The sequence below is a fragment of the Poecile atricapillus genome, chromosome Z (genome assembly GCF_030490865.1).
Source record: "Poecile atricapillus isolate bPoeAtr1 chromosome Z, bPoeAtr1.hap1, whole genome shotgun sequence".
Classification (NCBI taxonomy): domain Eukaryota; kingdom Metazoa; phylum Chordata; class Aves; order Passeriformes; family Paridae; genus Poecile; species Poecile atricapillus.
This window is the reverse complement of record NC_081289.1, coordinates 37,937,667-37,964,838: the sequence shown is the minus strand read 5'-3', so window position 1 is coordinate 37,964,838 and position 27,172 is coordinate 37,937,667.

Below are 27,172 nucleotides of genomic sequence, written 5' to 3'. Positions count from 1 at the left end.
TAGTAACTGACACACACATGATTTTGAAAAAATACAAAATTTTCTTAAGAACTCGATTTCTGCATGGCAACCTGTTATCTTTGGGGAGCAGCTTTCTTTCATAAGGGAACACTGCTCAAAGGGCTCTAAACAAGATTCCTTCTATAGAATCCTAATTGTATTCAAGTGTCCCTCTGAGCTGGGATGTGTCCCTGAAAGACAGAGGAAACAAAACAGACCATCATGCAGTTAAATTCACCTTGCTGTATCTCAGCTTCAGTAAGTTGGTGGATGGTGTGACCTCAGAGAGGTTCCTCTCACTGCAAAGGGAAATTGTTCAGCTGAGTGAGAGCTGACAGCAAAACAAGTAAACAATCCACCCCCAGCAACAACAACAACAATGAAAACTGCTTCTTCTAATTACAGACTGAACCAAAGAGGATCAAAATTTGCTCTCTGCACCTGATGTAGTTGCATATAAAATTGTATATTCTGCTCTAACAAAATTTGGAGCAGCTTGAAATTTCATTTATATTTTTTAGTTTTAAGAGGCACCTTTTTATTGCTTTATAATGACATGAACATCAAAATGTTCAATATTTTTAGAAGTTAAGTAGGAAAATAAGTTTGCTTGCTGCCTTCTTCTCTTTCCCAGGAGAGCAATGGAACACCTGCATATGAATAAGAACACTGCTTTGACCAGTCAGAAAAGAGGGGGAATACCCATTACTTAGCAAAGAAATAGGTTTTAAAATTTAAATCTAGTGTAGAGGCAATAAGAAAACTGACTATGCCAAAAAGATTTGTACAAACACAACCACATTGTCAATTGAATTTTGATCCTTAAGACTGTTGAACTCGCCTACTGTAGCTCAACAAAATGACAAAAATGAACATAATAATTCTTTTGGTTTTAGACACCCTTTAGTTTTCAGGCCAGGTACATTTTATCAAAGTAACCATTCTAATAGGATATAAATATGTTCTTAGTCATGTTGTGAAAATCGCTGCGGAAATGTGCTGCTTCTTTGTCCCATATTAAGCTATGCTTCACAAAGATTATATATTATATTGACATGAACACTTGTATAACATCACTTTCACTAGGGGAATTCTGAAAATTCAATTTTTCTGGCATATTCTAAACATGCAAAATATTCTTTAAAAGGACAAGACAGCAAAAAGTTTCTCTTTACTATCTCTCCTTTGGCACATTAGATTTTTATTTTTTTGTAACTTGTGTGGGTAGTCATCTAAGTAATGACTCTTGAAATGAGAAAAAGAATTAAAAGGACACCAGTGTTGATGCCAAGACCAGGAGAAGTCCCTTCACAACCAGTCCTCAGGTCTGTGCCTTCCCTGACTACTCATAACATCAAAGAAAACCCAATTTAAATTAAGAGGCTCTAATAATCTCTTGATTATTCAATTAGTCTCAAGTCAAGTTCTTTTGAGTCAAGAATCTCAAGATTAGTTTTGAAACTTTTCCTAATAATTACATCCATATGTAGGAATAGGAGGAATTTATAGGTAGCACTCTATGCTTCATAACAGATAAAAATGGAAGAGAATGTCAACGGTTTTTTGTGAAAATAATCCCCCTAAATGTCCATCAGTCAATTAAGACAATTCCTCAGAAAGTGAAAGGGAACAACTGAGAGTTTAATTGTAACATGTTATAGAATTATGGAATGACTTGCTTTAGAAGGGACCTTAAAGATCATCTAATTCCAAATGCCCTGCCATGGGGGTATAGTTTCACTATAATTGTCTAGTTTTACAGTTTTTATACTATTAATTAGTAATTTTCATTACTAATTCCCAACTGTAGATGAACTTGAACTGCACAATTCTTAGTACATTATTAGAGTGTGTAGATGGTGAAGGGTGGCTTATACCAAGTGAGACTTGCAGGTGCTATCAATTTCTTTGCACTATTGAATTGTTTGCTCAACAGAAGAAGATAAAACCCCCTGCTCACCCTACATGATAGCACAGAATAAGTGAGGATGTTTTTCTGTTATGGCTGAAAAGAACCCCTGCTCCGGGTGCTGTCAGGAATAAAGGAGCTCTGCCGGCTCAGCATGGTGTGCCTCCATTTGAGATGCTGGGATGGGAATTTCACTGAGACTATTATTAGAGCTCCTGTCTTCCCTACATCTCAAACAAAAACTGAGCTGAAACAGTTGGAAAATGCATAACTCACAGTCACATTGATAGGCAAGAATTTTTAATTTTAGAGCAGTGACAAGCACCCAAGCCACATTTTTAAATGTTTTGTGTTTGCTCAGAGGCAACTGGGTTATCAAAATAAGGTTCTTATTAGTTAAGCTTTGTAAAAGCTCAAGCAGACAGTTTTATCCGATCAGGATATGAGACAAGTTCCTTCAAAGAACTCAAAAAATAAGCCCAGTGTCCTGATCCCCAATGTCATGTCCTGCAGAGTAGAGGTATTCCAGTGGCTTCCTGCAGCAAGTGACAGTAAATGATTTTTCTGTTCATTTCCATATTAAATGGGATAGTGCTTTACTCTCCTATTCAGAGGTACTTTGCTGGATCGTTCAACATAATTACTTAAAAACATACTACTTTAGCAGAATACAGCTGACTAATTTCCTAGCTTAGAAGACACAGGTGTGTGAGGATAAAAGCTTTCTTTGTTTGAATAAACAGAAAATGTCTCATAGCTTTTCAAAGAACTTCCTTTAAAGGAATCTAGGTAAATGAAGACAAGTACCTGTTCAATATTTATTCATTGAAGAGAGATTTCTGTTCTGTCTTGTTTTTGAAACAATGTTAGAAGCTGTCCTAGTGTAATTGTATGGAGCCTAATGAATTGTCACTGGAGATGAATTTGGTCCTGGTATCTCTGTTTTCACCTGCCAGAAAAAAAATGTTTTTAATCTGACTTTACATATTAATCACTCACAGACAAGGAGACAAGTCCTGGAAAAATTCTTTCTTCTTTATATGGACTTTCTAATTCAGCTTGTTATATAATGAGACGAAAGGAAAGTCAAGATCACCCAATACTTGTAATGACTTTGAATCAGTTCCACAGATTTTATCAGGTTTACCCCCAAACTCAAGAATTTCTAGCTGAAGTAATCATTGTCTGAGAAAATGCATAACTTTAGGAGTATATTTGGATCATAGAAAAATAACAAACACCTTGGAAATTTATTTTATATATCTATTATCTATTTATTATCTATTATCTATTTATTATCTATTATCTATTATCTATTATCTATTATCTATTATCTATTATCTATTATCTATTGTCTTTTATCTATTATCTATTATATATATATATATATATATATATGACTTGTGTACAAATGGTTGCTTTAAAAGAAATTTGGATTACTTTTAAATATCTTAAATACTCTGACTTTCAGATTGGTGGGAAAAGTGCTGTGTTCATGCTCTGCCTCGACGGGCAAGATAGTCCTGCCAGCGCTGGGAGCGGCCCTGCAGTGTCTGGGCAAAGGGCCTGGGATCTCTGGGCTGGGGAGGTGCTCTGGAGGCAAAGCTGTTCTCTCCTCCTGCCTTCCCTCAGCCCATCCCTCCCTGCACCAAACCTTCTGACAGGTTCCAGCTCCCTGCAGTCCCCCCAGATTAGAGGGGAAATAGGGTGAATTTAAAAAGCAGTCTCTTCTCTCTACGTTAACCATGGCCTAAGATTTTTCTTGGAAAATATGTAACTTTCATAGTCTCATGGCTTCCAAATTCAGTGTTGATAGCAGGCATCTCCTGGAGAGCTTTAATTTAAGACTAATTCTGCCAGGTAGCCTAATTTGGAAATTAGATTAAAAAGATCTTTCTTTAATCAGTAGCATTTCTCTCATTACTGAAAACTTGTCTCTATCAGATGCATTTACTTGCAGACCTAGTCAAAATCATTTGTTGTTTTGGCTTGTTCTAAAAACATCACATTATATAATACAGATTTCAAGATACTGCCATTATGAAAGTGTATTTTTGTGATTTCTCTTTTAAAAGAGAGGTTGGTTTCTCTTCCCTCGCCACAATGGAATAATTGGTGGGCTGGCATGAATGAATCGTGAGCTGCATACATCAGGGCTACTTAAGTCAACTTCAAGTCCTTCAAACCTCAGTTGATAATTAGAAATGAGAGTATAGGCAGGGTCCTCAAATCCTGATTAGAAGTCACTTAAAATAATTATAGAAGGAATGAATGCAATTTGAAATATTCTAACCCTGGTAGGCTAATCCTAGCTGGTGAGCAGAATTCTCCGTAAAATATGCTTGAATTTGATAATGTAAAATTTCAGATTTTGCATTTTAAAAAATAAATCATTACTCAGATATATAAAAGTAGCCCAAAGCAGACAGAAACAGATGTCAGCAGTAAGTTAACAGTCCTATAGTGTTTAACATTAGGTGTTAAGTTCTCTATTACACTATATAGAATTGCTATTATATTGTCTTTAATAGTGAAAATATTACTTTGATAAGCCATCTATATTTAGGCATAACTGCCCTAACTTTTTATCATTCATGACATTCAGTTGCAAAACACTCATGTGATTTCATTATGTGAGTCTATTTGCACCCTCATCTCCTTACATTTTAACCTGAATTTCCCCCCATGTATGCAATTATTTTCTCCTTTTACTTTTCCTGTTTTGATTTCTGCATTTGTGAGACACTGATTGAGAATCACAGCTGTTTGGGAATGAGGTTAAAAATATCTGCTTGGGCCCGCTCTAGAGCTTGAGGACTCTTCTTATTTTTTGGAGACCCCTTGTATCTCCCTGAAATCTTCTGAACAGTAATATATCCATTATGGAGTACTGCTGTCATCCCAAGGCAGCTTTCCATAAAGTATTGACCATTAGTGCACTATCTGTCCTGCTGCATCATCCACATGATTCATCAAGAACCAAGAAGGAACAGTTTGATTTTTCTGGCTAGTACACTATCATCCTTAATGTATTTGCTGAGATTTAAATTCAAATCCAGCTATTGCAAGGATTTCAGATAATACAATGTCATTAAAAGCTTTTGTGTCTTCATCAAGAGCTGCAGTTTAAGCCATATGTATCCTACACCTTTCTATTATGACAGGTTTTTAGGGTTTTTTGTTGATTCCCACATGCTCTTGCTTAGAATTCACATTGCCTTGGGAATAGATTTTCAGCTTTGTCCTGATTTTGTCATTGTGTAGATGGTAGAGAAGTACTGCAACGATATTTTACTTTCATAGTAAACCAGTTTTCACTTCTTCTCCAAGTCTGTGAACTATCAGGATTTCTAAAGGGGAAAAAAAAATGGAGTAACTCTTTCTCTTCCTGCCAATAGAAATGAGAGCAGCAACATACATTAATGCTCCTACTGATTTTTTTTTTTCTTTTTAAATTATATTTATGTAGGAAAGAATGAGAAGATAACTTCTTCTGGAAAGATATCCATCCTAGTAGATGTTCATGCTCCTTTCCAGGAGGATTGTGTCTGATGGATCCACGTGCACAGCTCTTGTCACAGCTGTTTCCTGTTATGCTTTGTGCTGACCCGTTATGTTTTTGTGTAACAGGAGACCAGGAAAGCATTGTCAGGATTGCATGCATATGTCCAAAAGTTCCTTAAACATGTGGAAGGATTTTATAGTATGTGCATTTTGCTGACCCAAACTGATTCCCAGAAACCTGCAGCATAAGGATGTCAGAGCACAGTTTTGGATGTTTCATTCTGGAGAGTAGGCCTGTCCACAGAGTGTGACTGTGCAAACTTGTGACATTGAGCTGGTGGCAGTGCTTGTGTCTTTATGTTGTTCAGGAAAGCGGAGTCACCATCCCTGGATGTGTTTGAGAAACAACTGGGCATGGCACTTAGTGCTATGGTTTAGTTGACACAGTGGTTTTTCATCAAAGTTGGCAGTGGATCATCTTGGAGGTCTTATCCCATCTAAATGATTTTACGGTTCTGTGATGTGAGAAGCAAACATTTCTGATCAATTAACTCACTTATGCAGAACTCTTCTGAAGAGTCAATCCAGTGAAGGAGTACACAAGAAGAAAATGTTAATTATTTAGGGCTTTAGGGTCTAAGCTTAGATAGGTTTATAACAATTTTTATAACAAAATCCAAATGACAGGAATGGAAAAACATGTCTATTTCAAGATATTTCACCCATAACTTCTAGCCACGCATAAACTAGTTTTCATATATCTTATTGATCTCAATAGAGGAAAAAGAGGTGCTGCAAGCTTCCTTGGCTGGATGAGGAAAGACTACTTTTTAGGGGAGCAAAGTAGAAATGTGTGCGTTTAGTGGCAGACTATGCTGGCAATATATTTATGGATCTTTACATCACTTAAGTGTTTTTCCTGTCCTTGAAAATATAGATGTTCAAAAGTTCTTTGTAGAGTGTGTCATAAAAGACAGTGGTCAAACAGGAGTGATATGTAGGTGCTGAAGCCCTTAGCAATATTACTTTTATCTTTTACAAAAGAGATTTAGTTTGCAGCTAATCTCTACCTTCTTTTTTTCTTTTGAGATTACTTTGAAAAAATAGGGAAAGATAAACTATGTATCAAATTACATCTCTTTTTTAAAAAATTAGGTAGAATTTTGTGAATTTGTCAGAATATTCTGACCACTTATTCTGCACGCTATCTTAGTTTGAAAATCTCAGGATGAAATATCTCTTTTTCCTTTATTATCTAAGGCTACTTCTAGGAAGGACAGAAGAAGATATAACAAAGTATTTTAATTCTTGATTTGTTACAGAGACAAGTTTGAATTCCTTTTTAAAGACCGATAATAAACATACATAAAAATGTGCTCTATTCCAATGAAATATTCAGATCAAATTGTGAGATTTATTTTATTTTTTTCTTCCCTCAGCTTAATGGGTATAGTAAGTACTAAAGTGATCCTCCATGGAGCACAGCACCTCAATTTAATGGGTATATGGCATAAGATCAGCCATAGAAAATTGTCATTCTTACATTGCATCTTTGCTAAAACATTGCTATCAAATTTTAGAAACACTAATTTAGAGTTTTAATACAAATTTCCAGGAATATATCAGAGGAAGGCTTGTTGATGAAGCTTTTATATAGGATCTATTATAGCTGAGAATCTTCAAATACCACTTTTCTTGCGGAGTCAGCTTTTAAACGAAACCCCACAATGCTGGCTAAACTATGAAATTCCTAGTGGAGCAATAATGAGACAGAGAGGGGGAAAAGTCGCTATTCCACTCTGTGCCCAGCTTCTGCCTCTGACCCTCCATTCAGTGCCTCACAAAGAGTATACCTGGCTTACTTTCAAGCCCTTAGACAAACATGTCGTTTTCTGCAAAAGGCTCCAGTCTTGCTGGCTCCACTGTAGATTCCTAACACCAATTCACACCTATAACACCCAACAAACTGGACATGATGTTTATTGGGTGGCTTCAGTTGTTCCTGCCAGCTAGGAGGACACCATTAGATCGTGGCCAGTATAACCACACAAAATGCACCTCATGTCTGTACAAGCCTTCATCTCCAGTCTGGGAACATGTTTGGTGGTAAAGTGAGAAGCAGTACAGGGAGACACCTAATCCTTTCTAATATCTACTCTTGTAAGGGAATTTACTCTTTCTAAGAGAAACTGTTTCCACTTAACAAGGCACTTCTGGAGCTTTTCACATGGCCAAGGGAAGGTACATGTCCTAAACCGAGCTGCTCAGGTGTCACCTGAGCCACAGCTGGGGCCACCTCAGCAACCACAGCTGGTAACCTCTGCAGACCCTTCTTTTGGACAAGGTGTGACACCATCTTGTGTGTGCCAGGCCAGAGCAGCTCTCCATGCACAAGAAGAGAGCTCCAGCACAGGGGTTTCAGACCTGCTGTCTCCAGGGGCTGTTTGGCCTCTGCCCTGGTGCTGCTTACTGCATCTCCCTCTGTCTACACATTGTTTGTCCACCCTGATGCCCGCAAAGGACTTTGTAAAAATGTTGCGGCTCATTTTCTTGAGGTCTGGGTCTTGAGGACATTTGCAGGAGTCTTTCTTCCTCCACTTTTGAGTCCCAAGACCCTAATCTACACCCATGTCATTTCGTTCCTGACCTATTTAAATATATGACCTTTACATGTTGGCAGAAATGAAAGCTTTGATCTAGACAAGGGATGAACATGTTTTGTGTACTGCCAGCAGAGATCACCACATATGAATAGCGCTTCACGGTTAAAGACATTGCAGCCCCCCATGGCACTACATGCCCTAATAGAAAAGCTCCATTAAAAAAAAAAATCTGAGAAACTGAAAAATCTTATTCTCTATGCAAAAAGTTGGATTTTAATAAATGCTCAGTGTCTATGAAAATTAATGAAATGTTAGTTTGAGAGCTGGAAATATATTTTTAGATAATATTTTAATATGAGCAGGTGAAGAGAAAGTACATACCACGTAGTTAGATAAATAGAAAAGTCTGCTGCACTTACTTGCCAAGCATACATGCAAATAATTACATTGAAGTGGAGCAGTATTTAGACCAGCCGAGAATTCTTTAGCAGGATGCATGGGAAAATGGATACACTGCTACACCTGTGAGATGTATTCTTATTTGCATAAGGGCCAAAATTATGATGAATTACTGAAAGATATTTCAGCACCTTCTGTTAGGTACAGTGTGATTATAGTGTACTAATGGAAATCAAACAGTATGAGTTGAAAGTAGCTGTAATCTTCATGCCTGTTAACAGTTGTGAAATCACTGACATTAACCATAATATCATTCTGGATGGAGTTTAAGACATTGGTGGGCAGATGGAGGAAAAGGGAATTAAATCACATTTTCTTTGGAAAACTGTATACAGTCCTTTGCTTTGTCTTTCATACCTGGTCTCAAAAAAGAAATCTCAACCTTTTTATTATGATTATTAGTCATAGGAGAAGTAGTAGTAATAGTAGTAGTAGTAGTGGTGGTTGTAGTAGTAGTAGTTGTAGTAGTTGCTGTAGTAGTAGTTGTTGTAGTTGTATAGCAGCTATCAGTTTTAACTAAATTGGCAGAAAACAGAAGCTCTCACAATTAATTAACTTTGTCAGGTCTTAAGGAGCTGTGACACTTGCAGTAGACCCAGTAAAGAAAGTATAATGTTAGCTCATCAAGCAATGCTTGGTCTAATAAACAGCCTCCATATGCTTTGGTATTTCTTGTATCTTCTCAAACTACAGTCATCTACAGGGCACTGAGCTGTAGGAAGACAGACCATTTGGTCTGGTGGCTGCTGAACTGGTTTTTGAGTTCACAGGGGACGTTGCTCAAAAATTTAATCCTAAACTATCAGTAGAAATATTACATTTTTGCAATGTCTTTTGAAATGGTTTGGTGTTGATTTGATTTGATTTGATTTGATTTTAAATCAATGGTGTATTCATAAGTGGCTGGTTGAACAAAGCGCATGATGCTTCCATTCTTCCCTAACAGAGGAAAGTGAGTTTCCACCTATTTCTTTTCTCTCCGAAGCTGTAATGCTGATTCTGTGGTTATAATTCTATTTCAAATACTGATATACAGAACTATTCCATCAAATTCAGCATTAGGAGTGTCAGGGAAAGAAATGGCGAAGAATGTGAGATGTTAAGCAAAACTCTTGCTAAGCAGGAACTGTCCTTAACAGTCTCCAAAAGCTGGTAGTTGAACTTTAAAGGTTGTATACGCTTCAGCAGGCAAAAGCTGTGCTTCAGCAAACCTTAGACTAAGTGGCACTAATGCTAAATGCACATTGCCCACTTCCGTAAAAAGAGCAGTGAAGAAAACCCTCAAAATCACACTTGCTTAAGGATTTAGGAAAAAAGGTGACTTGTGGGTGGATGAGATTTAAGCATCATATAAATAACCTAAGTATTCTGAGGAAACTTGAATCTCTTTAAGAAATGGAATTGACACAGAGGAATCAATAAGCCTTAAACCAACAAAGGACCCCATTGCAATATCTCATTGATAAGGCATTGTGGCTTTATGATACCTTTATTTTTAGGGAATTCCTTTGATGACTCAGGTACATTAATGCCAATTACTTGAGTATCATTTTCTCTTTTATGTCTCACAGTAATTGACTCACAATGATAATTAAATACATTTACTCAAGGCAAAAAATGTAGGTAAAACCAGGATGATGTTCCAGATACATTAAATATTACTCAGTTTTAATAGGAATGCATTTAGCAGCATATGAACCTTATTTACTATGAAATGTAAGAAGATCTGCAGGTACAGCATCCAGGATTCTTAAAAATATCAAACAATCATACTTGTAAAGGCAGTTACTTTTCAGTATTCTTTACAAGAAGCACTTTTTCAAGAGATGATATTTGATATTTATTTAAGCAGTTTTAAAACAGAGTCTCAGGTTGTGAAATCATACGCACATCACCGGCTTTTTCTTCAGATTGACAGCCAGTGCGACTTTTCAACAAGTGTCAGAGAGTTTATAGTTAGCTGGCCATGTTAAAGATTTAATCTCTCAGTTGATGTTTGCCCTTTTCAAGGCAAGATAGTTTGCTACATCCTTCTCTCCTGCAGAGTCTCACTGCATCCTTTCTCCTGAAAAACAGAGCTAGTGTTGTACTAAGGTTTCAGCCCTGCTGCCCATTACTTTATTTTCAGATAAACAGAAACAATTTACCTGGTGGCCAGAAAACATACACTGTTCATCTTTGTCAGAAGGAAGATATAACAGTCAAAAGAATTGCACTGGCTATAGAGGCATATGCTGTCCTTGGCCATGTGAATTCACAGAACACCTTTCCTGGCTTGGTTTTTGATGAGTTTAGCACAATTCAGACCCTGTATCTGATGTGGGGCCATAAGACTATTCCTGCAGTGTTTAGCTGCTAGCGATTTGTTAGAAATTCACTTACAGTTTCTATTAGTTAGCATCTTTCTTTCATGTCTATACTGCTGGAAACCCTGAGGCATAGGCCTAAGGCAAAATAATCATACTATCCTTGCTGGAATCAGGAAAGTGAGAATCTCACAAGTGAAGATAGTTCCATTTTCCTTCCTTTTTTATCTTTAAGTTTTGTTCCTTCTTTCTACGTAGTACCAAATAGGTAAACTGTGGCGCATAACTATTATTCAGGTGAAATGCCTCCCCCCTTTCTGCATTGTTTTTTTTCCTATTCTTTTTGTTTTGTTTCTTCTATTCATTTTGTTTCTTACTCTAAATCTTCCTTAAGAGGCTTTCAGAAATCCATTTAGTTTGACTCAGTTTGAAATATAAATAGCAGGCAGATCACTGTCCCAAATATCATCTGTGTGACTCTCTTTAGCACTTAAACAGCATCCGGCCTGGCACCGGCACAGAGAGAGGAGTCTCTGCAGACTAAGCTGATTTAGAATCACGTCATGAGACCAGCATGTCAGTAATTGCCACCTTACACACTGAAGAGCTCCTATCTAGTAGTGAAGGAGAAAATTTCATGATAAATTACCATGGAGTAGGTCTTAATATAGGTCATGTATATTTTTGCCATGTTACAAGTTAACTCCTTAATGACTCCTGCAGTAACACATTTGTCTGGCTGTACCCAAAGACCAGAATTTCTCAGGAGAGTGTGTATCACTGTTAAAGTACCTGTGGTATCTACCAGACCTTTCATGTAAAGATTTTTAAGAGGAAGAAAAAGGAACAATTTAATTATTGTGGGTTTAGCACATCTCACCCCTGTTTCTGTTCTATGGCATGTCTTAATTTACTAAAAATACTACCTGGGAGATAACCTGTGGAATCTTATCTCGCTTATGCTTCTACATGGTTCAAGATGAGGTCACCACCTGTCTTGGAGTTGTAAATCCTGGCCTAAAAACATGCAAGCTCAACCTGTTTTTGTCAGTATTTAGTTTATCTATGCAGATATGGAAAGATATGTAGTACTGATAGCATTCAGTATTTTTATCAAAAATAAATGGTTGGAAATATCATGGACAAATTTTACAACCAGGTAAAATTTCCATCAAATTTCTACTTTAGCAAGAGATTTACATTTTTAAAATCCTCTAGCAATGTTTTCCAACAATGTAATAATATCTTAGACTTCTTTATTTAATTTAATTATATTGCGTGATCTATATAACAAAATCACGTGTGGAAAAAGGTCTACTTTTTTATATCTTTGAGTAGGAGTGTCTATTTTGGTATCATGCTTCTGAGGAAAACCACCTGTCTTTAAGTCCAATTTTTGAACTGGTGAAGATATCCCCATTAATATGGTTTGATCTGATTAAACTTCAGATTAAAGAAGAAAAATAACTTGTTTCAAGAGAGGCTTAAAAAACATCATTTTTCTGTTCCCCTGTGATATCAGCAAGCCATGCTCAACTGCCTGAAGCACTTTGTAGGAGTCAAGTTTGAGTTTTGTCCTCAGCTGTCTGGAATAAACAGACTGAAGATCCGTGAGTGCAGGAAGGGTGAGATAGGACATGTAGGCACAGTGCTCCAAAACTGGCAGTTGTTCACTTTCACGATAGTTTGGTCCAGTTAGCTCTTCATTTTTCAGTGTAGCAGATACATTTGCTCTCAATTTTATGATGGTCACACTAAAGTACTTGCATGAAGATTCATTATGTTGGTGAAAAAAAAGGTGACTTTCTTTCCAAAATAGATCCACAGGTAAAATTTATGCTGATTTTTAAATTTTCTTTCTTTGTGTCAAGCTTTATCCTCAGAATTCTGAAGCTGTTTTTTATGTGCATTTTTACCACTCTCGGGGGATGTTATCCTTAAATGAGCCTTATCATTCCAGTGACTATATCTTTTAAAAGTGTAAGGAAGAGTTATTGCAGCACCTTTGAATTTTAGAAGTGTAGTATTTGCTACAGGTCAGTCACACTGGAAAAAATGTAACTGTACTATCTTTTAGAAGCCATTTCAATGACAGAACTTTATTAACAGTGTTCTTTTCTCTGATCATGATGCACTGCATCATAAATACAGTTTTTTATAAGTATTAGTGTTTGCTACAAGCAGGTTAAGCAAGAAAATATATAAATAAAGTGGCATAAAGTAGGATTAAGTGGAATCACTCCTCAAGGATTATCAGAGCACCTTATATCTCACAGAGCCTTATATCATCATATCATGTGGAAACAGCTTCTATTTTATGAGGTTCTTTTAATTCCTAACCTTTGCCCTCCTTCATTACAGCAGACATTTGTTGCATGATATTAGTATTTTAACCACTTAGTAGCTTAAATTTAGCCATTTAGACTTACAAGACATTCAACTTTATACATTTTTTAAAATATAATTTAACTATTAACCACTACACCGCTGTTTCATTTTTACATTTAAATAATATTTTCCCTTTTCTTGCTAAATCATGTAAATTAGTAACAGTCTTTAAACAAGACACAGTTATTTATTTCTGTTTGCATTGATGCCCATTAAAGAGCTATTTAACAGCAAGATGTTGAAGTATGTCCTGCATATTCAAGACATAAATGCAAGAACATAGAAGATCATCTGAAAGAAGTATAAGTATCAAATATCTCTCAAAACATATATCATTTTTTATGACATAATTTTTGGCAAGACAAGTGGTTTTTCATTGTTGTCTTGGTGTCTAAGCAGGAGAATATCAAACCCATTAATTTGCCTGAGCCTGTGACATTAAAAACCAGTTGTGACTATTAAAAAATTGTTGAGTTGTAGTTGATAACCTGAGCTGTTTGAACAGAAGCTAGCAAGGCAACCATATGCCCAGCATGGTAGAGAACTCTCAAACTGCATAGTCAAGGTAAATCTTAGTTTATCCAAGACTTATAACAGCTTAATTCTAGATACAAGTAAGTGTTCTGTGTAACCCATCATAATGGTTTATCTGTATACTCAATTGTCTAATATGCATTTGGCTGATAGTTGAAAAATAAATCAAGGCTATACGTCTCTACACCAGGTCACTATCCTGAGTTCAAAGTGCTCTTTTCTGATGGAAGATTCTGACCCTTAAAGAGTCACCCATCTGTCCAAAATTAAGATCAGTTGCCAATAACATGTGATTTCCAAAAATGTCCAATGCTAACACTTCAATCACCCCTCCTAAGAAATCTCTTGCATTTCCTATCACTTCTTATAGGTAATTTCCACCACCCTCACTCCAAATACCCAGCCTAAGGCCTTGCTTTACATTTATGAGATCTTTCTTTCCTACTATGCCCTCTGCAAGCAGTAGAGACAGGTTATGAGGAATTTCTAGATTGAAATGTTCAACAATTCTCATCATAGTTATTTGCATTAGGAAGCTTCCACCTGGTCAAGCTCTGTCCAGCCAGGATAAACAAAGACAATTATAGTATCAGTGTTTTCTAAATAGCCACTTTTGCAGAAAATGGCTTTCCTTTTATCTAATAAAAGTACAATTGAATGTAATTTTGTTCTTTTAAGTAAGCGGTTATTTAAAAGAGATACAATTACAAGATCACAGCTCAATCTGTAAAAAGACAATGTTCAACAGGTTCCAAAAAGTAGATCCTGGATTATCTTTTGAGTTTTTTAAAGCAGTCTTTCGAGTGCCACTGCTCAATAACAACTGATAGTTGCACTCTTTGTACATAAACTTAGTCCTTTAGGACTCTTTGCAGCATAAGATAGCCATCTTGTCTTATTATTGTTGTTAGTGGAAAATAGAGGGGCTGAATTGCCTTATGGCTGCTCCTGACTATAGATAAAACCTAGACAACAATCTATGACTGGCCAGTACATTTTTTATCTTTCACTAAAGTAAGCTTAATAAAATCAATCCTATTTGTAAAGTTACCAGCCTCTGGTGTATCTTGAGAGGATTCCAGCTGTTCCTCCAATCCCTACAAAACTCCAGAGTCTCTCCAGCTGATTTCTTTCTTTGTTGAAAGAAGACTCTTGTCCAGTCCTGTATAGTTCATAGCCATTTCACTCTCCTTGTTAGTTCCTACTCAGATCATACGAACCTTTACTAAAGGTCTATACAATTGACTATGAAATAATTTGAAAGTTTCTCTCTGATTTCACAAGGCTATAAACTAAGCCTTTTTTCTTACATTGTGGCCCTATAGGATTTTTCTAGTCTCCTCCCTTTTCTAGTCTACCCTCTTTTCTAGTCTACCCTCTAAACTTGATGATCAGCTTCTGATTCAAACAGCTGCCAAATATCCTGCTGGGCACTAAGTAACTGCTGCTAATTTCCCATTGCATAGATAATGAAGCCTGACATACATACAACTCAGCACGTGAGATTCAATCTCATCTTTCTAAACTATACTAAATGGAGACATTAGCTGTAAATTCACAGTTTATTTTCTTAGATTTCTGAGTAGATAGAGCTTAAAGCTACTACAAATCCTTCATCTGTATCTTTTTTGATGCACGCTTGATTTCTCCCATATTCCATTAATAATAAAAGCACCCAAGAGTCTTACTGTTGCTCACAAACGTGTGCTCTGTGCCAAAATACATTTTTACCCACATATTGTCATCTTTATTAATGTCAGGGTATAAGAGTCTGGGGAGAAAAAGCACTTCGAGGCATAAACTCTGCTCTTGCTAGTAAAAACAGATTAGGGGTCTCATACAAGTGTGGAGAATTACCTGCTGCAACTTCATTCTTGTTGTGCTGCTGTTTCACCTGCTTGAGAGCCCGCATCTGTTTTGTGCAATGGCTCTGTCTGTCATTTCTCAGGAGGTTACAATAGGAAGCTGTTGCCTGCCTTGTGAAGCTCCCAGTTGCTCTGTCACGTAGCCAATGCCAGTGTTTCCCATATGAGTCGGGCTGCTATTCCAGTGCTCCTCTCTGCCGCCTTCATGACAGATGGTGCACAGTTCTGCAGCGGCCACAGCCAAAAGTAACTCGTGGAGGTGTGATTCCCCCGTAAAGATTTTCCAGCACTGCTGTTCAGAAAAACTCCAGTGACAGGAAGTGGCAGTTAAAAATTCTATTATGAACCTAGAAGCATCTATTCAACCCTCATTGAACACAGAGCTGGAGGGAACCACTGTGCCTATTAGTGCCAATCTGCATTGCCTGAGCATGATGAATTTCTGCTGCATCAAAGCTAGTTGCATTCTGACTTGCCAAGCTGGTATGGGGAGCAGCTATAACGTTGTGGAGGTCTTTAACAGTCGTTGAACCCACACACATCTGAGAAACTTCACGGTGAGGTAAGGGACTAACAGTGAGGGAGGGTTTGTCATCTGGGGCCAGTGCACACTGCCAACCTCGCACACGAAGCAGCTGCGCTGAAGAAAAGTGCAAGAGCAGCACAGCTGGATGGGCTGTGTGAGTCTGCTGGCAGCACCTCAGTAGCACAGTGGCCTCTGCCTGCTCATGGCTGGCTCACAGTTGACTTAGGGACATATACGAGCATCACATGGGAAATGCAGAGGAGCCTTGTCCGATAGTCAACCTGAAGAAAGCCCGAATTTAAGGCAATCTTAAGAAAAAAGACAAGATGGTGCAATCCAGTGACTAAAAGTATTATGTGAGCTTTTAGAAGGCATAAAGAAAACTCTGTAGCATAGGGGAAATTCATTGAAGAAAGAGAGATTTCTTTTTAAATAGGCTATCTATTCCCCAGAAAAGCTAAGACTACAGGTAGTTCTACTGGGACCCTATAAAGGGGAATAACAATTTTTAATACACCCTTCTTTAAAAATAACAAAAAATAGAACTTCGGGGGGAAAAATTAACATGCATCTCACCTCAATGACCTAATAGTGATAATGACCATTGTGAATTTAGTTCTACAGAGGCATATTTGTACGTCTTTGGATGCTATAAACATTTAGGCTCCTCAGTAACAGGCTCCATACTGATAGTCACATCCTGAAAGAATGTAGGCTAGCAACCTATGGCATTTGCATTAAAACATCTTAGAGATGAAGGCAGATGTTGAATTTTTCAGTTAAGAGGGTTATAAATTGACTTTAACTCTCTTTCTCATCCTCTCTCTAGCTGGCTTCACTCTCCACTGATGTTCCTCACTTCTTTAATTTCTCAACTTGAGGCAGTATGATTGCTTGTTGACAGCGAGTGTACTGTATAATGTGTGTACCTTTAAATTGCTTTCAAGCTGATAACTCTTTCTAATAAGCCTTGAGACAGTGCTCAGCATGTTTAATGTTTCTATTCTTTTTCTACGGAATTAAAAATCTTTGCCAATATTTAATTTTTTTCCCCTGTTTAAATCTTCTTACCTCCAATCAGCTGGAAGAGGGAGAGGACTTATGCTACAGGTGCACAATTCTGAGCACAGCTGTCTCTCCTGACTGTTTATGAAGGCTTGTCACAGAAAACAAGACCACTGCCAACTTAGCTTGTAACAGGAAAATATGTATTTGCTGATTATTATTTTTGTTTGGGTTTTATTCCTCTATAAAATAAAAATGCAGACATAGAGCTCTGTGTGTTGCTGGCACTGGTGCCCCATAGGTCTTATCACAGTAAATTAAAAGAAAATAGATATTTGCTAATTTGTGGTTAGAAAAAAATTATAATTAAAAAAAGGCATTAAAGTGATAGTCCATAAGTCTGGCAACAACAGGGAAAAACAACTTCACAGCCTGATGTTGTTGCAGCTTGGCAGTCAAATGGGTTTGTGTGGGCTGCTGTTGGCAGCAGTTTTCATTAGCTTAGGGCCTCCTTTCTGGAAAGACAGAGCTGAGCTGCCAGACACAGATCACAGATGTCCAGTCTGTGCAAGCAGGATTCACTTGTACACTGTCCTGCTGAGCAGCCCCCTTGAGCATCTCCCATCTGCCTGCCTCTAAGTGCAATTCTCTTGTCATTATGACATCTTCCTTCAATATCCGGGCTTTAATTTATATGTTTGCTTTAAGCTAAAGTTCCTGTTATGTTACAGGAACCATTAATAACCATGGCAGAACTTCTCAGCAAGGAGAACTGAGTCACATTTCTGTATATTTTGAATAAATGTCACCATCACTACAAACTGCTGATTGGAATAGGGCATAATTTTAATTATTATTAGGATTTATGCTTCACCTAGTAAGAAAATATACAAAACAGATCTAGGATCACTGAAATGTTTACTGATTACCTTTGGTATATCCCACAAACTAGAGAGCACTTGCTGAAAAAGAAATCAGCACCACTATGGATGAGATTATTGTTATCCTCCTGGTGCATGTGGTCCCATGACTGCAATAAGATCGGAAGGATTTAGCTCTTTTTTCTTTCTGACTCCCAGGAAAGAAATATGAAATTATGAATTCTTCCCTGAGAGACAAAATAGAAGGAATTAATCACATCCTCATGATGAGACAATTCTTTTCAAGTAATGGCTGTTACTAGAAAATATTTTAAAACATTTTTTTTTAAAAAGTATTCTTATTGATGTTGTACTGATTATACTGCAGCAAATACTATATGATGAAGCTTTGAAAATTAGACCTTTCCAGAACTCTGGAGATGTTTCAGAACTCTGGTGAAGTTTCTGAATTTTTCAGGATCCAGAAAGTCTCCTAGATAAATCCTGTATAAGGAATAATGTGTAGCTTTAGTATATTCGTCTTGGAAAACCTTTATCAACATCTCTGTACTAAGACAAATTTTTCAGTGCAGCTAGCATTTGAATTGGAAGGAATAAAGTTTTTGGATATGAAAGGATAAACTTTCAGGATGCAGTCATATTTGCTCTGTTATTATGTATGTCCCAAAAATGCAGTTTTTTCACTCTGTAAATGAGAGTTTGAGGGCTGTCCAGAAAATAAAAACTTATTTGCTTTTTTTATTGTCAGTCCCTCCTGAGAAGGGAGCTTTATCCAATCAACAGAAGATCACTACCATACCTTACCATGCTGGCAGCAATGTTTTAAGAAAACAACTACAACAAAATCTTAGGTGATAGAAATTGATTTGTATGAGCAAGAAATTTCCCTCATTGTGCAGCTAAGTAGGTGTGCTCTGCAGTTCCTTATTTTGCTTCTGAATTGTGGTGGTTTTTTTGAAGGCAGGAGGGTTGGTTATATTGGAGTCCATTTCATTATAGCTCTGCACCTTGATGTGGTATACCCACTTCAGTACAGCCCAGTATTTTGAGTGACACAGCTGAGGACTTTTCCTGGCATTGTCCTAAATATTTCCTTTGTGGCTCTAAATTCAATGTGATTATGTCAAGGTTAAGACCAGGCAAAAAAATATGTCATATGCCCATCTCCTACCTCTGCATTATTCAAATAGCAGAGGAATTCTATCTCTATTTACTTCCTCTTTGGCTTAACTGGTATGTATTTAGCCCTGCTAACATTTCCATAAGTCTGTTTTGCAAATGAATTATCACTTCTGTTTTGCTACCCTGGATTTCTTTCAGTCTGCCACTGTTTCTTGTGTAATGAGATGTCCAGAACCACTGCAGGTATAGTTGTATTTATTGCCCTACATAAATGAAATACCTTCTGTAGATTGAATGCTATTAAAAAAGCTGTGTACTTTCTGCTGTCAGACTGCTTTGCAAAAGAATTTCTTGATTGCTTCAACATCATGACTAGGTCTCTTTCAGTGTGTTCAAAAGGGAGATATAATTTTTTTATTTTTTTATTTTTTAATTAATGGAAACAACTGAAGAAGCAAAATTTTCATTCCCATAGAAGTCTGAGGCAGCTAAACTGATTAGGTAGCTCCCCATTACTTGGGTGAGGTTAAGTAAGATGTGCCCAGTATGAAATTTGCAAAAATTAAGTTACAGTCTAAGAGACATGGAAAGGGACTGAAGAAAAGGTGAACATGATTCTGGGAAAGAATCAGAGAGTTCAGTCCATGCTCACACCTTCTGGTACATATATAATGACAAATACAACTCCTTATTGATTGACTCATTATGTAGAAGGCAGAACTAATGCATAGCTAACTTGTATATTAGGCATGCCTCACCTAAGGCAAGCAGAGGTATCTCTATGACATTAAAAAGGGCACATTAAAAGATCTGAAGGAATAGTGGTCAAAAAATTGCAGTCAAGGATGTTATTTTTTACTCAAAGAATATGACATCTTTAAAATTCAGCAGTTCCCTTGATGTCTGTCAATGTGTCTGTTTGTTTTGAGGAAGAAAAAGATGAAATGTTGCTTTTTGGTAAGGTCAGAACCTTTCCTTTTCAAGCACACCTGGAATGCTTTGATTGTTTCATGACTTACATTCTTATTTTGCAAAAAAATGAATGTGTAGATCAGTATACTCTCAAATTGATAGCACATTTACATTTATGTACTTTAATAGAATAATCAAAATAAATCTATTTAGGGTTGTCTAAAACATATACTTTAGTTGATGCTGCTGGCTCTATTATTAAAAAATCAGTAATTAAGAAGTTTTTGTTCTTCTTTACTATTAGAACACCATTTTGAGGGATAGAAATAGATTAGGTATTGAGCTACCTTTGAAACAGTGAACATAGTGTGCAAGGTCAACATAGCAAGAAGCTAGGTTAGGTCACACACAGATGCAAGAACACAATCCCAGATACCAATATTAGTACACAAGCTGGGCTCAGCTGTTCTATTTCAAACACCAGTTCAAGTAATTCAGCTTAATAGGGACATGTTTTATAGTAACTTTTATTGCAATTTTCCTTCAGAGCTAGTAACATAGGTAAAATCAAAGCTCTGTGAAGAGTGAAGCTCTGCCTGGGACTTTAACCTATGTCTTCGTCAGAACCTTGTACAGCACCAAATGAGTCAGCAACCTCCTGTTCTTTGCAGAAAGATTCTAAGAGACAATTTTTGAAGAATTTTCCTCTACGGAGGTTCATTTTCATCTAATGAGAACATATGGTTTTGGCAGCACCAATCTCTAAGGAATGCAGTCAACCTTCTTTTATTTTTGTTCTTTACAAAGTATCAGTGTAAGTACTGAGCTCACTACCGGTAAATCACCAAGTAGCATGAAGTATTCCAAATGTAATCATAACTATCCTCACTTGAAGAAGGCTTGGAATGATGTGAATCATAACTGCACTTCATAACAAAGGTAATATTGTGAAAATGTTCCTATTCAGAAGCAATGAGTCATGCTACAATGACCATCACTTAATCATTCTGGCTAAACAGAGATCAACATTTACAACTGAATGTGTTGCATTTTGAAATATTTTGGAGACAGAAATATAGCAAAGTTTAAAAAACTTGTAAAAGCTACCACGGTGTATTAATTCATGTGACCTAAAAGCTACTAGTTTTACTTGCAAAAACTGTGATCAGTGAGGTATGAAAAACATTTATGATTTCAAAAATGTCTTGAAAATATTTTCTGTATCAGGAATAATCCACTTCACCTTTTAACACATTGTCTATGTTCCTTTCATACGAGATTAATGCAACAATAAATACTTGGTATAGTTGAGAATAAAAACAGCATGGATAACAACAAAACCAGAATTTTCCTTTTTCTCTTAATGTAACTTAGTATTCAAAAGAATATTAAGTTTGTCAATGATACTATATTGGGAGGGCTATCAATTCCCTTGAGAGCAGAGGCCCTACAGAGAGACCTAGACAAATCAGAGACAGGAAATCACCAACCATATGAAGTCTGACAAGGAAAAGTGATGGATTCTGCATCTGGGGTGAGGCAGCCCTGGATGTGTGCAGACTGGGGAATGAGAGGCCAGAGAGCAGCATTATGGGAAGGGACCTGGGGGTCCTGGTGGATGGAAAGTTGAACCTGAGCCAGCAGTGCCCTGGCAGCCAGGAGGGCCAACCCTGTCCTGGGGGCATCAGGCACAGCATGGCCAGATGGGCAAGGGAGGGGATTGTCCTGCTCTGCTCTGCAGTGGGGCAGCCTCACCTTGAATATTGTGTGAAGTTTTGGTCACCAAAATGCAAGAAAGATGTTAAATTTTTAGAGAGTGCCCAAAGGAGGCCAACAAGGATGGTGAAGGGCTTTGAGGTGAAGCCCTGTGAGGAGTGGCTGAGCACACTTGACTCATTCAGCAAAAGGTTGAGGGGACACCTCGCTTAACTTTTCAACATCCTCACAAGGGAAGTGGGAGTGCAGGTACTGATCTCTTCGCTCTCATGACCAGTGACAGGTCTCAATGAAATGGCCTGAAGTTGTTTCAGGGGAGATTTAGGTTGGATAAAAGGAAAAGGCTTTTCACCAAGAGGGTGTTTGAGCACTTGCAATTGTGCAAAGTGGTCACAGCACCAAGCCTGTCTGAGTTCAAGAAGCATTTGGATAATGCTTTCAAGGCACATGGTGTGACTCCTGGGATATCCTGTGCGGGGCTAGGATTTGGACTTCATTATTTTTGTGGGTGCCTTCCAATTCACCATAGTCTATGATTCTATGACTTTTCTATACTTTAACTGTCGATAAAAATGTATTATGGAGTGGCAGCTTGCTATCAAATGGCCCCTTAAAGGACTGGTTTATAATCCAGTATCTAAGGACCTCCTCTTGGTCTGGTATAAGTTTAATATCTTCCCCTCACAAACTCATTAATTTATTTTTTTTTTCTAAAAAAAATCAAGTTTGAAAGTAAAAATCTCAAGCACATTATTCTTTTCTTCATACTGTCAAACATTGAACATGAGACAGCAATGTGCCCTCTCTTTAAAAGCAACTTGTGGTGTCCTGGGCTGTATTGGAAGTGTTAGCAGTGGGTCAAGGGAGATTATCTTTTCCTTCTACTCAGCACTGGAGAAGCTGCACTTGGAGTTCTGTGCTCATTGCTGGGCTCCCCAAAACAAGTGAGACTTGGACATAGTGCAAAGAGTCAAGTGCATCACCACAAGGAAGATTAATGCTCAAACTGGAGCATCTCTCATATCAGGAAAGGCTGAGACACTACGAACCATTCAGGCTGGAGAAAACTCAAAAGGATTTTCTCAATGTGTGTAAATACCTGAAGGTAAGGCATACAGAAGAAGGAGCCCAGCTCTTTTCCATGGTGGCGAGTGACAGAAGCAGAGTCAATGGGCACAAAGTGAAATACAGGAGTTCCCTTATGAACATCAGGAAATACTTTTTATTGTGAAAGTGGCCGAGTACTGGCACAGGTTTCCCAGAGATGTGGAGTATACATCATTGGAGGTATTCAAGAATTATCTGGATATGTTCTTGGGCAAAGCGTTGTTTGAGTCCCTGTTGAGCAAGGGTGCTGGACCAGATGGCCTCCACAGATCCTTTAAAACCTCAATCATTCTGTGATTCTGTGATCCTGTGATCTCTTCTACCAGTATCTGAGTACCGATGATGATCAGAATTGATAGTGTTTGAGTAAAACAAAAAGCACTGATCTCCATTCTAAATTTATAATGGATCACTACGAAGCTTCATAAACTTTGGAGAGTACCTTTGTTCTGATTTTTTCTGGACTCTGCTCTTCCCATACATCTGACACAACCTCTGCACACAATGCTTTCAAACTTCTGGCTTAGTCCATGTACTCCCCCTTTGACTATTGTGAATCTTCTGCAGTGCTATTTCTAATTTACTGGCCTCCTCCAAGTGCTTTTATTGCTATTATATCCATTGGGTGGTGCTATGCTGATACCGTCATGTTTCCTGCTGAACACTATTCTCTTGCTTCTTTGTAGCATCCTGTCTGTAGCCATCCTTTGAGCCAGGGAACATCTGGTTTTTATACACTGATTAACCTTGAATGGAGACTCCAGGGCTCTCAGGTAATACAAATAGATGATGACGATAGCAATATGATGTGAGGCTCCAGCCTAGCATATTGATTTCACCTACATATAAATATTAAGTTTTGGAATAAAACCTGGTGCTTCAAAATCAGTTTTTAAGCTATTAAATATTTCCCTGGAACCATTATTTCATCTTTGCTTTTCTAGCTAATCCAGAATTGAAATTTTGAATAAATTCCTGTTCAGATAGCACTGTCATTTATACCTACTGGGTGGAATTAAAGAATACTTTCTATAGGGAAGTGAAGCACTTAAATATTTTCATAGATTGTGAGAGGAAAGTTTTGCAAACATATGAATTATAAGCCAATTGGAGCACAGAAAGCCTGTAAGTTTTTTTTTTTCTTTTTCCTTCAGAAAAAATAAGAAAAATTACTGATTTTTTACACAAATATATCATCAAAACCATTCTACACAATTATGCAGGCCTTCTATCCTTAAGCAAAATACAGTGGAATGAAGTCAATAAAAGAATCAAAGTTTAAAGCATCAAGAAATTAATAAGGGTTTTAACGACCAAAAGGGGTCGTGTTTTTGGAGAATCACAACTCTAGATGTCAGGAATAAAACACATTTTTAATCATTATTTTTCTCACTGATTTTGTTGGGCCTTTCTTACTCTGGATATAAAAATTTCAGATCCCTAGCGAAAGCAAATGGAAGAATTAATTTCTTTGGCATCTTCATTGGAAGATGCCAAATTAAAAACTAAAACTGACCACAGCTGGATAAATCCTCTTCCATAGTGTTAATTCAGAAAAACAGTAGGCATTATATTTTGAAAGACAGTTTAAGCACCACACGGTGCTTAAAAAAAGAGGATTAAAAATTGTCTGAGGACTAGGTCATTGTATGTAGGACTGTAATAGGGTGGTAAGAAACTTGGTTTCCTAACTTCAGTCTTCTTGAGACAATCTATTCAAACTTTACATTTGTACAGTTTCCTGCTATCAGGGAAAAATGAAGTGTTAATAATGTGGAAGAAGGATAGCTAGCACCACTGCTGGTTGCTATTTTTGCACTGTACAAGAAAGCAGGTACAATTTTTGTCCTCTCATTAAATCCCTTCTGCTTGGGGTCATAGCCAGGCTCTGCAGCCAGTAACCTCTCTTGCATTGTACCAGCACATTTGGCTGTGCCACCACCTGCTCCCACCCATCCATAGTTCCTATTAGAGCAGCTCTGTGTTTTCAGCGGGGCAATATGCCCTGGGACAAGTAGGCTTCCCAGTACACTGAATAGCCAAGATGCTTCTCTGAAAACAGCTAGCTGGAAACCTGCCCCTTTCAATAGGAGGTGTTTAGGCAGCTCAGCTGGATGGAATGAGCACACTGGGTCTCTGTGAGAGGTTTATGCAGCCAGTTGTTTATCAAGAAGTGGAAGGTCTGCCTTTGTTTAGTAGCTTCTAACAGTGGAGGAAGTCTGCCTTGAAAGCGGTGTCTTTGTCAGCGGTGTATATTGGGTTGGCTCCAGCTGGATGCCAGGTGCCCACCAAAGCTGCTCTATCCCTTTCCTCCTCCACTGGACAGGGGAGAGAAAATATAACAAAAGGCTCCTGGACTGAGAAAAGGACTGGGAGAGATCTTTCACCGTTACCATCATAGGCAAAATAGACTAAGCTTGGGGAAATTAGTTTCATCTATTACCAGTCAAATCAGAGTAGAGTAATGGGAAATAAAAACAAAATCTTAAACTATCCACCCCTCCCTTCTTCCGAGGTTTAACTTCAGTCCAGATTTTGTCTAGCTCCTTCTCCCCAGCGGAGCAGGGGAATGAGGAATTGGGGCAATGGTCAATCCATCACACATAGCTTCTGCTGTTTTTTCCTTTTCAGGAGGAAGACTCCTCACGTTCTTCCTCTGCTCTAGTGTGGGAATCCCTCCAACAGGTGACATGTCATCCACAAACTTTCCAAACTTTCTCCCCAGGGGTTGCAGCTCTTCTGCTCCAGTGTGTGTCCCTCCCTCAGGGTGCAGCGTGGCTCCTCCACTGGGTCACCAGTCCTGCCAGCAAACCTGCTCTGTGGGGGCTCCTCTCTCCATGGGGCACAGCTGCAGCCAGGACCCTGCTCCAGCACAGGTTTCCCACAGGGTCACAGCCCCCCTCAGCCTCCACCTGCTCCAGTGTGGAGTCCTCCACAGGCTGCAGTTGGATCTCTGTTCCTCCACGGACCTCCACGGACTGGAGGGTCACATCCTGCCTTACCATGGGCTGCACCATGGGCTGCAGGGAAATCTCTGCTCCAGTGCCTGGAACACCTCCTGCTCCTCCTTCTGCACTGACCTTGGTGTCTGCAGAGCTGCTCCTTTCACATGTTCTTACTCCTCTTTCTGGCTTCTCTTCCAGCAGTTCCCCCCTTTCTCAAATCTGTTTTCCCAGAGGCACTACCACCATTACTGATGGGGCTTGGCCTTGGCCAGCAGCAGGTCCACCCTGGAGCTGGCTGGAATTGGCTTTTTTGCCCATGGGAGAATCTTCTGGTTTCTCAGTTTCTCACAGAAGCCACTGCTGTAGCTCACCCATTACCAAAACCTTGTAAGGAGAGCTCTTGCAGCAAACAGAGGGGCCAGCACTGGAGGCCCGCCTGCCTCATCGGGGTCCTGCAGTGCCGTGGGGTGGGCACCTGCCACAGCTGAGGAGGCCTGAATGTCTCCCACCCCTCCCTGCAGACTCAGTCCTGGCTGAGACCAACAGAGGCAGCCTAGGAGGAGACTGGGAACACCATCTGATAGCAAGGTTAGACAGTGGTGACTGGCACTCAAAGCAAACCAAAAATAGATGCAAACCCACCCAGTCAAATTAGCAGGTGTTTGACTCCATGCTCCCTGTGCTCTCTGAAGTGGTGGCTGTGGCTCCAACGTTAGCTGGTCACTTGGAAAGTGTTTGTGTAGAAGATAAGAGTACCACATATCTATAGGAAACAAAAATTGAGAGTTATAAGTCATCAGGACAGGTGTTATTTTCTGACAGTAATACAGTGATCTAGTTTATTTACAGCCAGTCATAACAGAAAAAGAGCAGAACATAAATCTTGAAAAGGGTGTCAAAGGTGGAAAGACAACTGTGGAAGAACATATATGCCAGGAGAAAGGAGAGCATTGGACACTGTGATTACTTTTGCCTTATTTATCCCTACATATTTGAGATACATTATTAATTAAAATTATAAGAGTGTGATGGCATGTCCTTTCTTCTGCAGGTAGTTTGTGAGGAAATGAAAAGTCTGAACCTTCTTGGTGTAGATGTGGTGTAGAAAAATATAGCACATAGAAAAAAAGGAATAATTCTGGAGAAAAGATCCAGTAAGGATCACATAGTTCAGTAGAACATGGTCCAAATTAAAACTCCTCTTAAGTGTTTTCATAACTGCTTTTTGTTTTGTATCTCTGCTGGCTATCATCTAGGTTGTACACGATCTGAATTCATAGAGGTGAAAATCCCCTTTAAAAGTAAATCAGACTTTTCATTATATGAGTTACACATCAAAAATAGATTGAATAAAATAGAATGTCCATGAACACATCCTGTCTTCCCTTCA